Source organism: Amblyomma maculatum, chromosome 3, assembly GCF_055883805.1.
Source record: "Amblyomma maculatum isolate TAMU_Amacu chromosome 3, ASM5588380v1, whole genome shotgun sequence".
NCBI lineage: Eukaryota > Metazoa > Arthropoda > Arachnida > Ixodida > Ixodidae > Amblyomma > Amblyomma maculatum.
Window position 1 is genome coordinate 51,535,745 of NC_139346.1, and position 13,472 is coordinate 51,549,216.

Sequence of the window (13,472 nt, forward strand, 5' to 3'; positions counted from 1 at the left end):
CGCATGTTGAACCACACGTTTGAACGCCTGTCTGATTTCTCGCAGCTCGGGTGTTTCAGCAGCCTTTCTAAGAAAGCACGGTCGCTTTACCTGCACGCCATAGCGCAGCCCAATGACGCCTTTGCGTTTCGCGTTGAGATGTAGGTGAAACTCAATGGCTTTCGCGTGCTCTGCGTTTTCACTGGACAATAAAAATCCCCAGGGGGAGTCGAAATTATTGTTGGCCCTGCTCTTCTTTCCCTTCCTAGTCTGCCATGATACTACAGTGGTTACGACGCCCAACTGCTGTTCCGGAATATCCGTGTTAGAATCCACGCTGGTTTCGATGGAGACGAAACAGAATGCCGTCCGTGTACTTACGATGTCAGTGCACGTTAGAGAACCCCAAGTGGTCAAAATTGCCGGAGTCCTCCACTACTGCGTCGCATAGCCTGAGTCGCTTGGGGACGTAAACCCTACCAACCAAACCATCTTTTTTTGGAGCGCAGCTGTTTGGCCCCCGTTCCTGGGTTTCGCGTCGACGTCGGCCGCGTCGGCCTCGTAACCAGCTCCACCCTCATTTCATCCCTCCAGTTCGAGCCGGCGCTTCGTCAACCGGAGCCTCCCCTGATGGGGCTGGGACAGGTGGGTCACCACCGCTTGCGGCGGAGGCTAGCCTGCCACAGAATGTTTAGGCCGTCATTCCGCCCACCACCGTTTCGGTGGTTGACCGCGGCTGTTGGTGCGGCGCGAGTCTTTTTCTCGCTCTTACTTTTCTTTCTTCTCTATTTTCTCTTCTTTCTTCTCCGCCGGGGTGGTGCAGTAGTAAGACGCCCGACTACTGTGCCGGAGTACCCGGGTTCGAACCCGAACTCGGCGGCTGCGTTTCGATGGAGGCGAAACGAAGAGGCGTCCGTGTGCTGTGCGATGTCAGCGCACGTTAAAGATCCCCAGGTGGTCGAAATCACTCCGTAGCCCTCCGCTACGGCTCCTCTTTCTCTTTTTCCACTTTCACTCCCACCTTCCTCCCTTTCCTTACGGCGCGGTTGACGTGTCCACAGAGAACAAGTGAGACAGTTACTGCGCCTTTCTCCTTCTATAAATGAATCAGCTTTGTTTTTCATTTCTCCGACCACAAAGCTTCTTTCGTGACAGCCAAGAACTGTTTAGTGGAGTGTTTATTGAAGGAACACGTATGAAAAATGAAAAAAAGTTGTCTGTAATTGTACATACTTCATCATCATCATCATCATCAGCCTGATTATACCCACTGCAGGGCGAAGGCCTCTCCCATATTTCTCCACTTAACCCGGTTCTGTGCTACCTGCATCCACTTGACCCCTGCGAACTTCTTAATCTCATCCGCCCACCTAACTTTCTGCCGCCCCCTGCTACGCTTTCCTTCCCTCGGAATCCAGTTTGTTACCCTCAGCGACCATCGGTTATCCTCTCTTCGCACTACATGTCCTGCCCATGTCCATTTCTTCTTCTTAATTTCTACTAGAATGTCGGTAACTTGAGTTATTTCTCTCACCCACTCTGCACGCTTCCTATCTCTTAATGTTACCCCTACCATTTTTCGTTCCATAGCCCTTGTCCATACTTGTCTAGCTCTAAATCTTTGCCTCAATCTATCGTAAAGGTGAAACAGGCGATGAGCGGCTCTCAAATTTCGCATTAGGAAGTAACGTAATCGAGGGAAATGTTTTTCCTCTCGTCTTCTGAAAAGCCGTACAATGGGCAAACATGCCGAGACACCAAGGTCGTGCAAATCCGTGTTTCGTGAGCAGTGTGCTTTGGTGAGTTTAGAAAAAACTTTTTGTTGGGCTTGTTGGTGCATGGCATGTTAATGTTTTTGTTTGCGCTCTTTTTATCTCTTTTATTCTGCTCTTGTGTTTGCAATTTTTGTGTGCGCGACTCGTGATTAACAAGAAGTGATTTGATGAGGAGCGCATATGCGGCACGCGAAGAACCTCCAAGCTGGATGCATGTGTGCGCCTCCCTGAATTTTCATGTTTTATTGGTGGTCCAGTGTTGGGGTAGGGATATGGCGGACTTGTATTAAGTAGCTCGGTAACTTTAGACACGAACAAGTTTGACTAGATGGTTTTATTTTTTACGGAAGTTTTCCCGTGCAATAAAGGAAAAAGAATTCCGAGCGTGGTGTAGTTGGTTGAAGCGCTCGGCTGGGGATCCGAGGGATGGAGGCTCAATTCCCGGTGGATATCGAAATTTTATTTTTGTGAGGACGTTAGTTGCAATTTAGGTTGTGGACATCAATTGATTGAGAGTTATACGTCACTGGAAAGGGTCTGATTTTGGTCGCGAAAGACAGTGTATAAAGGCTGGGCGCTCACTGCCCTACAACCCACTTTGGTCTGCGGAAAAGCGACAGAAAGGAGTTCGAACGTAGCCGGATGTGATGTGATAACTTTATTTTTCCACCAGATAAGGAGGCCCCCAATCCCCACCCCAGGGACGCAGGCCTAAGGAACGGGAGCCGAGACCTCCGGGATCAGAAGCAGGCAAACAGGTCTTGGCTCTTCGCGGCTTCTTCCGCCAGGCAGATGGCTTGTTGCTGTGGAGCAGGAACTTCGCTCCGTAGCAGGGCTTCCCAGGCTTCTCTACAATTTATATTTGGTTTAGGCCCTGGGGAGCTAGCACATTCTTAGATTATATGGTCGTGGGTCCCTCTCTCCCCATAGTGTTTGCATTTATAGTTTCTTTCTATCGTCTATCTGGACATAATATACCGAGAGCGGGTTTACAAAGTTGCCAGCTTGCAGGCGCCGCCATGCGACTTCCTCCCTATTGCTTAGACTTTTATCCGGTGGTGCCACCAGTCTCCTGCTTAATCTGTAATTTGAAAAATATCCGAAAAATTTTGCAGACACTTGTCCATGTTCCGGCAGTCAGGCGGCTCTACAGTCACCCGGAAGTAGAGAGCTCGGTCTAACTCGTGGGCCGCTTCGTTGCCAGGAACGGACGTGTGCGCAGGGGTCCAAACTAGGCGAATTTTCCTGTTTAGTCGTCTACTGGCCAGAATCCTTGCCGTTTCCGGCGAGACCCACAATTTCCAAAATTTCAAATAGCCGTCCTGCTATCGCTGATTATGAAATTGGCTTGCGTTCCGACGCAAGCGAGCGCTATTGCAAATTCTTCAGCCGTTTCGGCGTTGTGGCTTCTAATGGTGGCGGCTGATACCGGGGCACCTCGGCCGTCGACCACCGAGGCGACCGCCGCCCCCGTTGTGCCGCTTGCCGCATTCAACTACGCAACCAACTTGCTGTCCATCCAAACGAAGCGTCTGATTAGTGCTTCTGCTCTCTTCTCCCTCCTCTCTGGGTTGAATATGGGATGCATGTTACGAGCGAGGGGGCGAATGATTACAATTTCTCGGCAGTCCTGTGGGATACTTGATTTTTCTCATAGTCCCCTATCTGCCTGCAGGCCTACCATTTCGATTATAGTTCTGCCCGTGGTCGTTCGATTTAATCTTTCCAGCTGCGAAACTCTGACAGCCTCTGCTGTTTCGTCCCAGCTATTGTACACTCCCATAGAATGAGCTTCTCTGTGGATGTGTTAATTGGTAAGCCCAGGACCCTCTTCATAAATCGCCGAATGAGAGAGTCCAATCCATTCATCTCCTCCGACCTGATATTTAGGAACGGCGTGCCATTGCTCACGCTACTTATTACGTAAGCTTGGGTTAGTTTAAGCAAGCTTCTTTCCTTCATGCCTCGTCCTTTCAACGCGATCCTTCTAAATGTTCCAATGGCTTGCGTTGCGAATCCCTCTAGAGTTTTGATCGTTCCATCATTATATCCATTCTCCTGAAGAAATAGTCTGAAGATTTTATTTTTTTATTTGATCTACCTTTGAAACTAGTTCCCCTTCTACTTTAATGTCAAATTCCCAGCTGCTCTTGCGTTTGAGTGACTTTGGGTTATAGATGAATAATTCCGATTTTTGTCGCGAGCATGATAGACCCCTACTGGCAGCGTAGTCTACGACAGTGTCCGCCGCAGCCTGCAGGCGCTCCTAAATGCTCGCATGACTACCCTGGTTAATCGAGAGATTGGTGTCATCTGCATAAATACTGAAATTTAGCCCCTTTATGCTCCTCAGAGCTTCTGAGAGGCCCCTCATCGCCAGACTGAAAAGGAACGGAGAGAGAACCGGGCCCTGCGGCGTGCCCCTGCTCCCTAACTTACGGTGGGGGACTGAATGTCTTGAAACTTCATGCAGGAAGTTCTGTTTGACAAAACGTCCTTGATGTACTCGTACGTTCGTCCACCTACTCCGATTTCTTGGAGATCGTGGACAATTGCTTCGTGTTTAACTTTATCAAAAGCCTTTGCCAAGTCCAGGCCGAGAATCACTTTGGCGTCTCTAGAACACGAGGCGATTATGTCGTATTTGAGTCAGAGCATCATGTCCAGCGTGCTCAAACCCGGTCGGAAGCCGACCATCTCGTGAGGCCACAGGTCGTTTTTCTCCATAAAGCGTGCCAGTCGTGTCTGGACTACATGCTCCATCAATTTCCCCATGCATGAGGTTAGAGAAATAGGTCTTAGATTTTCTAGTTTTGGGAGTTTTCTCGGCCTTGGGATTAGAATTAGGTTTGTAGACTTCCGCTGCCGAGGCAGGCTGCCTTTAGTCCAAATTTCTTGCATATACTCAGTAAGAGCGCTGATGGAGTCATCATCCAGGTTGGTTGAAATTTTATTAGTTATCCCCTCAGGGCCCGGGGCCGATTTCGTTTTTAGTCCCAATATTTCTGCCCTGACCTCCGCCTCCGTGACGGGTGCGTCCAGCTCCTCGTTTGAGCTCCGCAATACTCTGGGAGAGGGTCACTATGAGTATCGCCAATGTAAATGTTGATTAGTGCATCCATAAATTCCGCGTCCGTACCCTTAAACGCGTGCCTGGCTTTTGATAATCTAATTGGGATTCCTGATTGGGATTTTGAGTAGGTCGGATCTAATAGGTGTCTCATCAGACCCCACGTTCTGGAAAGGCTCATGCCCTCTTCCATCTCGTCGCATGGGCTGCACCAATTCTGTTTGCATAAGTTGTTCGCATAATTTTCAATTTCATTGTTATGTCTAGCGATCCTCCATCTAAGATTACGGTTCCAGTTTTGCTTTTTTAGTCTGCGCTCCATACTATGTTTTGCCTCCCACATGTGAAGCGGTTTGCTATCAGCTATCTCCGGGGCATCGTCTCCTTCTTTTTGCTGATTGATTGATTGATTAAAACTTTAATTTCCACCGATTTAGGAGGACCCATATTCCCCGCTCCTGACACGCAGGCCTGAGGAACGGGGGCTGGAACCTCCGCGACTAAGGACTGGCGAATATATATTGGTTATTCGCCTGCCAGGCGGACGGCTTTTTGCTGGTCAGCGGGGACGTCGCTTTGCAGCAGGGTTACCCATGCTTCTCTACTTTTAATGTTGACTCTAGCGCACGAAGACTTAGGGCATTCCCAAAGTATATGGTCGAGGGTCCCCCTCGCTTCGCAGGCTTTGCATTTATCATTTTTTTTCTCTGATCTATCCGGGTGTGAAACAACCAGACAGGGTTTCGGAAATTTCCGGCTCGTAATCGCCACCGGGCTATGGCCTCTTTATTATTTAAACTAGGATCCGGTGGCGACATCAGACGTCTTCCTAATCTATAATTTTCGATTATTTCTGTATAGGTTTGCAAACGTTCATCCATCGCCTGGCAGTCGGGCAGGTCCGCGTTTGCCTGGAAGTAGAGATCTCGGGATTAATCATAGGCCGCCTTGTTGCCAGGGACGGACGTGTGTGCTGGGACCCAAATTAGGGTGATTTTGCGATCGATTTTAGCTACAGCTGTTAGAATTCGGGCGGCTTCTTGTGAGACTCTGCCTTGTCCGATATTACAGAGAGCAGTTTTACTGTCGCTAAAGATCAATCTAGCCTTCGTTCCTACGCAAGCGAGCGCTATTGCGACCTCTTCAGCCGTGTCTGTTTCTGCTTCGGATGGTGGTGGAGACGACTGGTGCGCCGTTACCATCGATTACCGCGGCGACTGCCTCCCCTGATCGGCCGCTTTCAGCGTCTACGTAGACAAATTCCTTTACTCTGAATTCTTTTGTTCTTTTAACCAGTGCTTCTGCTCTCTTCTCCCGTCTCTCCTTGTGGTATTCTGGGTGCATGTTGCGGGGGAGATGACGGACAATGATGTTCTCACGACATTGGGATGGTAGGGCAAAGTTGTCGGCTGTGCCCCTATCTATATTTTGACCAACCCATTCTAAGATGGTTCGACACGTGCTCGACCTACTTAATCTCTCATGTTGGGCGATTCTCACCGCTTTTTTTTAGTCGATATTTATTGCCTCAGAACATCAGTAGGGTATGAGATGAAGGATGAATAAATGATTAAATGAATGGAAAAAGGTTGGTTGATTTTATGAAGTCCAGAAGTGAGCGATGATGAGGTCCCTGCGTCCAAGTGACGTATGAGGCAGGATTGGTTGCTGAAAGGCCAGCTATGCTCAGGTGCCGGATTCGTGTTGGCTTGAGTGCTGGGCAGTCCCACAGCAAGTGGTGGATGTCGGCCTCGACATCTTCGTTGTTACAGATCGGGCATCCTTGGCAAGGATATAAGTGTTGGAACTATGACCACGTCCTAGTTACAGCTGGTGTAAGGGCAACACCGACCCGGATCCTCCTAAGCGCAACCTCCTCTGCACTGGTGAGACCGTGGGGAAGGAATATCGCACACGGAGGGATAAGTGCACGTGTGCGGCGCTGGAGGTGCTCCTTTCTTGACAAAAGGAGGGTAGCGTCGCCGACTTCGAGAAGCCGTGGAATTTATGCGTCTTGGTTCACGAGGCGGGTTGCAAAATCAGCTTGACTTTGGGAAGGCAGCAGATCCCGTGGGACCCACTCAATGCATATTGATTGTGGGATGCGCGCCGCAAGCTAGTGGATGTTCTGGCAAATTTTAGAGCAGCGGCGGACACGTCGGAGCAGACGTACTGCTTGAAGTGCGTCAGTGCGGATGACAACCTGAGCTGTAGGGAGCATGGTTATAGAAGTCACGGAGCAGAGTGTCTCCTGAACTGCCGCAAGCTCAGCGCTGAAAGATGTAAGTGATTCCGAAAGCTGAAATGTAGTTGTCTGATTCAGGCTAGGTCTCCGTGGACAGTAGATGGCCGTTTTGGCTTCACAGCCTTGCAGGCTTCCATCTACGTACACTACTATGAAATCTTGAGGCAGGTGAGTATCTTGCTCTTCAAATGTCTGGCGTAGCAACGATGCCGAGTTGGCAGGCGACGGTCTGCGGATGCTAGTTGGCTTGTTGTCTCCTAACTGTATAAATTTCCAGGGAGGGAGAACTGGCGCAGGTGGCTGAAGAATAATGTGCGATGTTGCATACGCCCTCAGTGCTTGCGTGAAATGTGACAAAGTGGCCTTGAGCCTGCGAGCATCACGGCGCTGCTGCACCAGTTCATCGATAGTGTTGAGCTGCGCATTCTCCTCTAAAGTTACGAGCGATGTGATTCGTGGAAGGCATGTTATGGTCCTCATAGCTTCTCGATTTACGGCTTCAAGGCGATCCCATTGAGCCCTTGTAAGATGCTGGAACTGGGCCTGATAAACAATACGAGGAGAACCGCCCTCACTAACTGGCGTGCAACAGATGAGCCAGCGCCACCCGTTCTAGGTGCAATTCTTCTTATTAAACTCGTAGTTTAAAGTGCTTGCTTTTTTGCCTGAGAAAGCCAAGCAGTCGCTGATCCTGACTGGTGAATTGTCAAGCCCAGAATTTTCAGGCTCGAACTTTCTTGTATTTTTTTTCTGTATTGGGGTGCCTGATAGAGAGAGACGAATTGGATTTGAGGTAAGTTTACGGTGTCCCCAGCGGTTGGCGACTGACATGTATGAAATTTTACACACTGAAATACACACTGAAAGTTGAAGGCCAATGGAGGATGCGTAATCAGAGGTTACGTCTAATGCTGACTGAAGGGCGGCCGCTTGAGTGATCATGGTGAGTGCTCCATACCGTGATATCATATGCGTATTGCAAAAACTTGATTTCAGGGATGTCATGTAGCGCCACGCCAATGGGATGGAAGTAATATTGAACAACGTCGGAGACAATACTGATCCCTGGGGCACGCCACGTAGTGAAACGAATGAACCAACAGTGTCACCGCTGAGGCGTATTGCAAATTTTCTTCCGTCCAAACATGATGCGACAAAAGTGCGTACACTCGGAGGGAGATGAAGCATGTCAATGGCATTCAGGATTGAAGCATGACTGATGTTGTCATATGCCATTTCAACGTCCATTGCTAATATGGTACGTACATCGTGGCTGTGGGTGGATGATAGCACTGCTGATGCCAAGACAGCCAACCCGTCCTCTGTACCTATGTATGGACGAAATCCAATTTGAGAAGGGTGATAAAAACCGTGCTGTTCAAGGCACCAAGAAAGTCGCGTGGCTAGCAATTTCTCTGCGAGCTTGCAAAGCGTTGATGTTAAGGAGATTGGTCGTAAGTTGGCGAGGTCCGTTCGAAGCTTCCCAGGATTGGGAATAGGGATCACGACAGCGGTTTTCCAACTCTCGGGTGCGACACCATCAGGGGACACTTTGTTTATGGTGTCTAGTAGTTGAGGAAGTGCAGCAGTACTGAGGTTCTTGTAAACCTCATACTGAATTTTGTCCAGGCCGGGCGCTGTTTTTCGTTTCGCATCGTCAATTACAGCCAGCCGCTCGCACATCGAAAAGCGGCCCGCAATTCCATCTGCGTCGGCAGCAGATGGTAGTTTCCGCGTCTGCAGGGATACCTGCCAAATTAAGATTTACAGCTGAAGGAGGCAGTATATCGTATTTTGGGAAAAATGTTCGAGCAGCTTCTTTGGCGAAGTCGCCCGGCGACAGATTAGCCGCAAAGCATGCTGTTGTTGCTGCGTCATTAGAACGACGAACGTGTTCCATTGCACGAAACGTTCGCCAGAGTGAGGCATTCGATGATTTATCAGAATATTGTTCGCACCATGCATGCCACTGGCTTCGCGAGAGATCGCGTTCATATCTCTGAGTCTTCGCAGTAAGATAATTCAGTCGTTTACGTACCTGCTCCGAAGTAGGGTCTCGCGTAGCAGCCAGCTCAGCTTGATGGTGGGCTGCCCACAAGTTAAGCAGGCCGAGATCTGGTGCCGGTCGACCTACATCAATCCAGGTAGTAGTCGTAGCACTGTTTAGTGCTCGTGATCGGATTAAAACGCTAGACAAGGCTTGGCTGTCCTTGCCGTCACGACCTCGCCGTCTCGACCTAGCCCTCTTTTACAAGTGGTGGAGGCGAAATTTGATCCCCTTGCTGCCTTGGGCCCTGCCTCTCGCTGGAGCTACGTTCCGGTCGCCGTTTGGCAACTGCCACCATCGCAATGTCTACCGACAGTACCCAGGAACAAGCCGGACCCTCTACCTCGGCTGCACCACCCCCTTCGACTGTGCCCACACGACAGCGCGACCCGCCGCTGTTCGCTGGTCGTCGCGAAGAAGACGTCGATGACTGGCTTGACACCTACGAACGCTGCAGTGCCTACAACCGGTGGGACGTTGCTCTGAAATTTCTCAACATCTCGTTCTACCTTATTGAGGCCGCCAGGACTTGGTTCATCAACCGCGAGCCCCACACAACTAACTGGACCACCTTCAAACAGCAGTTCCGACAGTACTTCGCCGACCCGGCAGTTCGGACTGAGATCCCGAAGACCAAGCTCGCTTCACGCCGTCCAGGTCCTGATGAGTCATATGCGTCTTACATAGAGGCCATACTTGCACTTTGCCGGCGTATTAGTACCACCTTGGCGGAACATGAACGAGTACACCACGTCTTGAAAGGAATCAATTCTACGGCGTATAACATCCTAGGTGCTCAGAATCCTTCAACTATTGATTCCATTATTACGACCTGCCAACGCATCGACCAGCTGCAGACCTCCCGATTGCAGCCCGCCAACGCTACTGGCCCGACCTATACTGGTCTCGACCTGCGGGCACTTATTCGAGCCATCATCCGCGAGGAGCTCGAGGCGCTCAAGCCTGTCTGTCGACACGGGTGCGAACACTCTTCCGCAACATCTAATGACGCAGGTCTTCGCAGCATCATCAAAGAAGAGCTGGCAACAATCACCGAACCTATAAAATCTGGCCCTCCGGCACCCCGCTCAGTACCGACTTACGCGCACGTCGCAGCATCCCCCCCTCCTTTAGTTCTCCCGCCTCGACCGGCACCAAACTACAATCACGTCAATGCAATAACGACGGCACAACCTGCACCACCCTATTACGCACCTTGGCGCCCCTCCCGACCAATTTGCTATTACTGTGGCATTAGAGGACATATATTTCGCGTCTGTCGTCGCCGCCTCCAGAACGAGCGCCGTGGTTACGATACCTTTGAAAGTGACATCCCTCCAACGTCATATTATCAACGCCGGTTTACTCCAAGCCTACCTCGAAGGTCATCCCTACCTCCAGAATCCTCGTCTGAGCCTCGTGGAACTCATGCATCCCGACGTCGGTCCCTATCCCCATACCGCCGCTCAGTTTCCCCTCTCCGACCCGCAACAACTATCCCTGTCCGCAATCCGGAAAACTAAGCGTTGCAGTTTCCGGAGGTCAAACTGCAGTCTGCGAACTTACCAAAAGTCCTCCAGATTGCCCGTATAATGTGATTTCTGTTTTCGCTGAAGGATTACCGGTCGAAGCATTGATTGATACAAGAGCTGCAATTTCTGTCATTCACACTGATTTTTGCTACCGTTTGCGAAAGGTGACGACACCATATGATGGGCCTGAACTCCGTGGAGCCAATGACGTCCCTTTGCGCCCTTTAGCAAAGTGCACCGTACGAATTGTTATTGACGGCGTCCGCCATCATCTGCAGTTTGCTGTGCTCTCACCATGTGCGCATCTGGTGATTTTAGGATGGGATTTTTTGTCAACCTCTTCGGCGTTAATTTCTTGTGGCGACCGTGTTATCCATATGACAGACAGCGATTTTTCATCTGAAGTTTCTGAACGACATCATCCCCTAGTTGCCGCCGCTGATACAGTTTTGCCTCCTCAGTGCGAAAAACTGCTTACCGTTGTTTCTGACCACATCACTGACGGGGACGTACTCATCGCACCATCTCATCGTCATCTTGCACGCGGTATCGCCTTCCCGTTTAGTCTTGTGAGGTTCTGCAACGGCTCAGCGACAGTAGCGGCCACTAACACTTCACGTGAATCCCTCGTGCTCCCAAAAGGAACTTCTCTCCCCTGCATGGTGGATGTTCAATCTTTGTCCTTGATGGTGCTCACCGCCCCTCTGCCTCAGCGCCGTGTTTCGCCAGACGTCTCTCTTCCTGTTCTCACAAAGACTATTAATCCTAACCTCAAGCCGAACCAACGCCAAGAACTACTGACATTGCTTCGACACCACCAAGCCATTTTTGATGCCGCTTCCCCACCACTGGGACGGACTAGTGTTGCGCACCATCGCATCATTACTGAAGGTAACTCTATCGTTCGCCGACGGCCTTATCGGGTTTCCCTCTCTGAACGAAAAGTAATTGAAGAAAATGTAAATGACATGCTCCATCGCAATATTATTCGTCCCTCGACAAGCCCATGGTCCTCCCCAGTAGTGTTAGTTAAAAAAAAGGACGGCTCGGTACGCTTTTGTGTTGATTACCGGGCACTCAACAAAATTACCCGCAAAGATGTATACCCAATGCCAAGAATTGATGACGCCCTTGACTCTCTCCAAGGCGCCGAATATTTCTCCACTTTGGACCTCCGCTCAGGTTATTGGCAAATACCTATGCACGAGGACGATAAAGAAAAAACCGCTTTCTCAACTCCCGATGGCCTTTACGAATTTAATGTTAAATTCGTGAAGGCCATCGGGAGTTGAGAAAGCGGTTTTTTCTTTATCGTCCTCGTGCATATGCCTTTCGGACTTTGTAACGCACCAGCGACATTTGAAAGAATGATCGATACTGTGCTTCGTGGCCTAAAATGGAGAACCTGTTTATGTTACTTTTCGTCAACTTTTAACGACCATCTCACGCGCCTGAATGAGGTCCTCACGTGTCTCGCTTCAGCGGGCCTTCAGCTCAACACCAAGAAGTGCCACTTTGCACAGAAGGAAATTAAAATATTGGGACATCTAGTCAGCCATGACGGCATTCGTCCAGACCCTGAAAAAATCATCGCGGTCTTGAACCTTGCTCGTCCACAACGGATTACAGAATTGCGCAGTTTTCTCGGCCTGGCGTCTTATTTCCGGCGTTTTATAAGGCATTTTGCAAGTATTGCTGCTCCACTTCATGAACTACTTAAAACACGCAGCACTTTCGTGTGGACTGAACAGTGCGAAGCCGCTTTTATTAATCTGAAGAACGCCCTCACATCAGACCCTGTTCTTGGCCACTTCAGTGACAGCGCTCCAACCATCCTGCACACTGATGCTAGTGGGCTCGGTCTTGGAGCTGTACTCCTGCAGCGCGATGCAATTTCGCGTGAGAAAGTGATTGTCTTCGCCAGTCCGACTATGACTCCAGCTGCGAAAAACTACACCATTACCGAGCAGCAGTGCCTTGCCGTCGTCTGGGCTGTCCAAAAATTTCGCACTTACCTATATGGTCGGCATTTCACAGTTGTGACCGATCACCATGCTCTTTGCTGGTTGTCTTCGCTCAAAAATTTGACAGGCCGACTTGGCCGTTGGATTCTACGCCTGCAAGAATACAAGTTCGACATCACTTATAAATCGGGTCGCCAACACCAAAACGCCGACGCTCTTTCTCGCTGTCCACTTTCGGAATCGGCTTGCTGTTTTTCTTCCCAATGCATTTCCACCTATGACCACAGCCGACCATCTCTTTCTCCGACGTATATCACAGCAGTTTCATTTGGTGACTCTGAAACAAACACGCTCTCCGCTCACAGCAATTAGCCGATGCCTACTGCCGACCCATCATCGACCGCCTTATAAGCGCTTCGGACCCACCCAATGCTCGGCTTCGCCGACAACTTCGCAATTTTAAGCTCGAAGATGGCATCCTACTCCGCTTCGTGTATTGCCCTGATGGAACTCGCTGGATCCCAGTCGTGCCGCGTGTGCTTCGTCCACGTGTACTGGCGGCTTTCCACGATGATGCTACTGCAGATCACCTTGGTGTTGACAAAACCTACGACCTAGTGAAAAAACGATTCTTTTGGCCTGGCCTATCTTCCTGCGTTGCCAAATACGTCGCATCCTGCCCTGTGTGCCAACGTCGCAAACGGCCGACGTCTTCACCCGCTGGCCTTCTACAACCTGTTTCCTGTCCCGCCACGCCATTCGATGTAGTCGGCATTGACTTATATGGTCCCCTACCTCTCTCCGATGGGGGTAACCATTGGATTATAACAGCTGTCGACCACCTTACACGCTACGCTGAG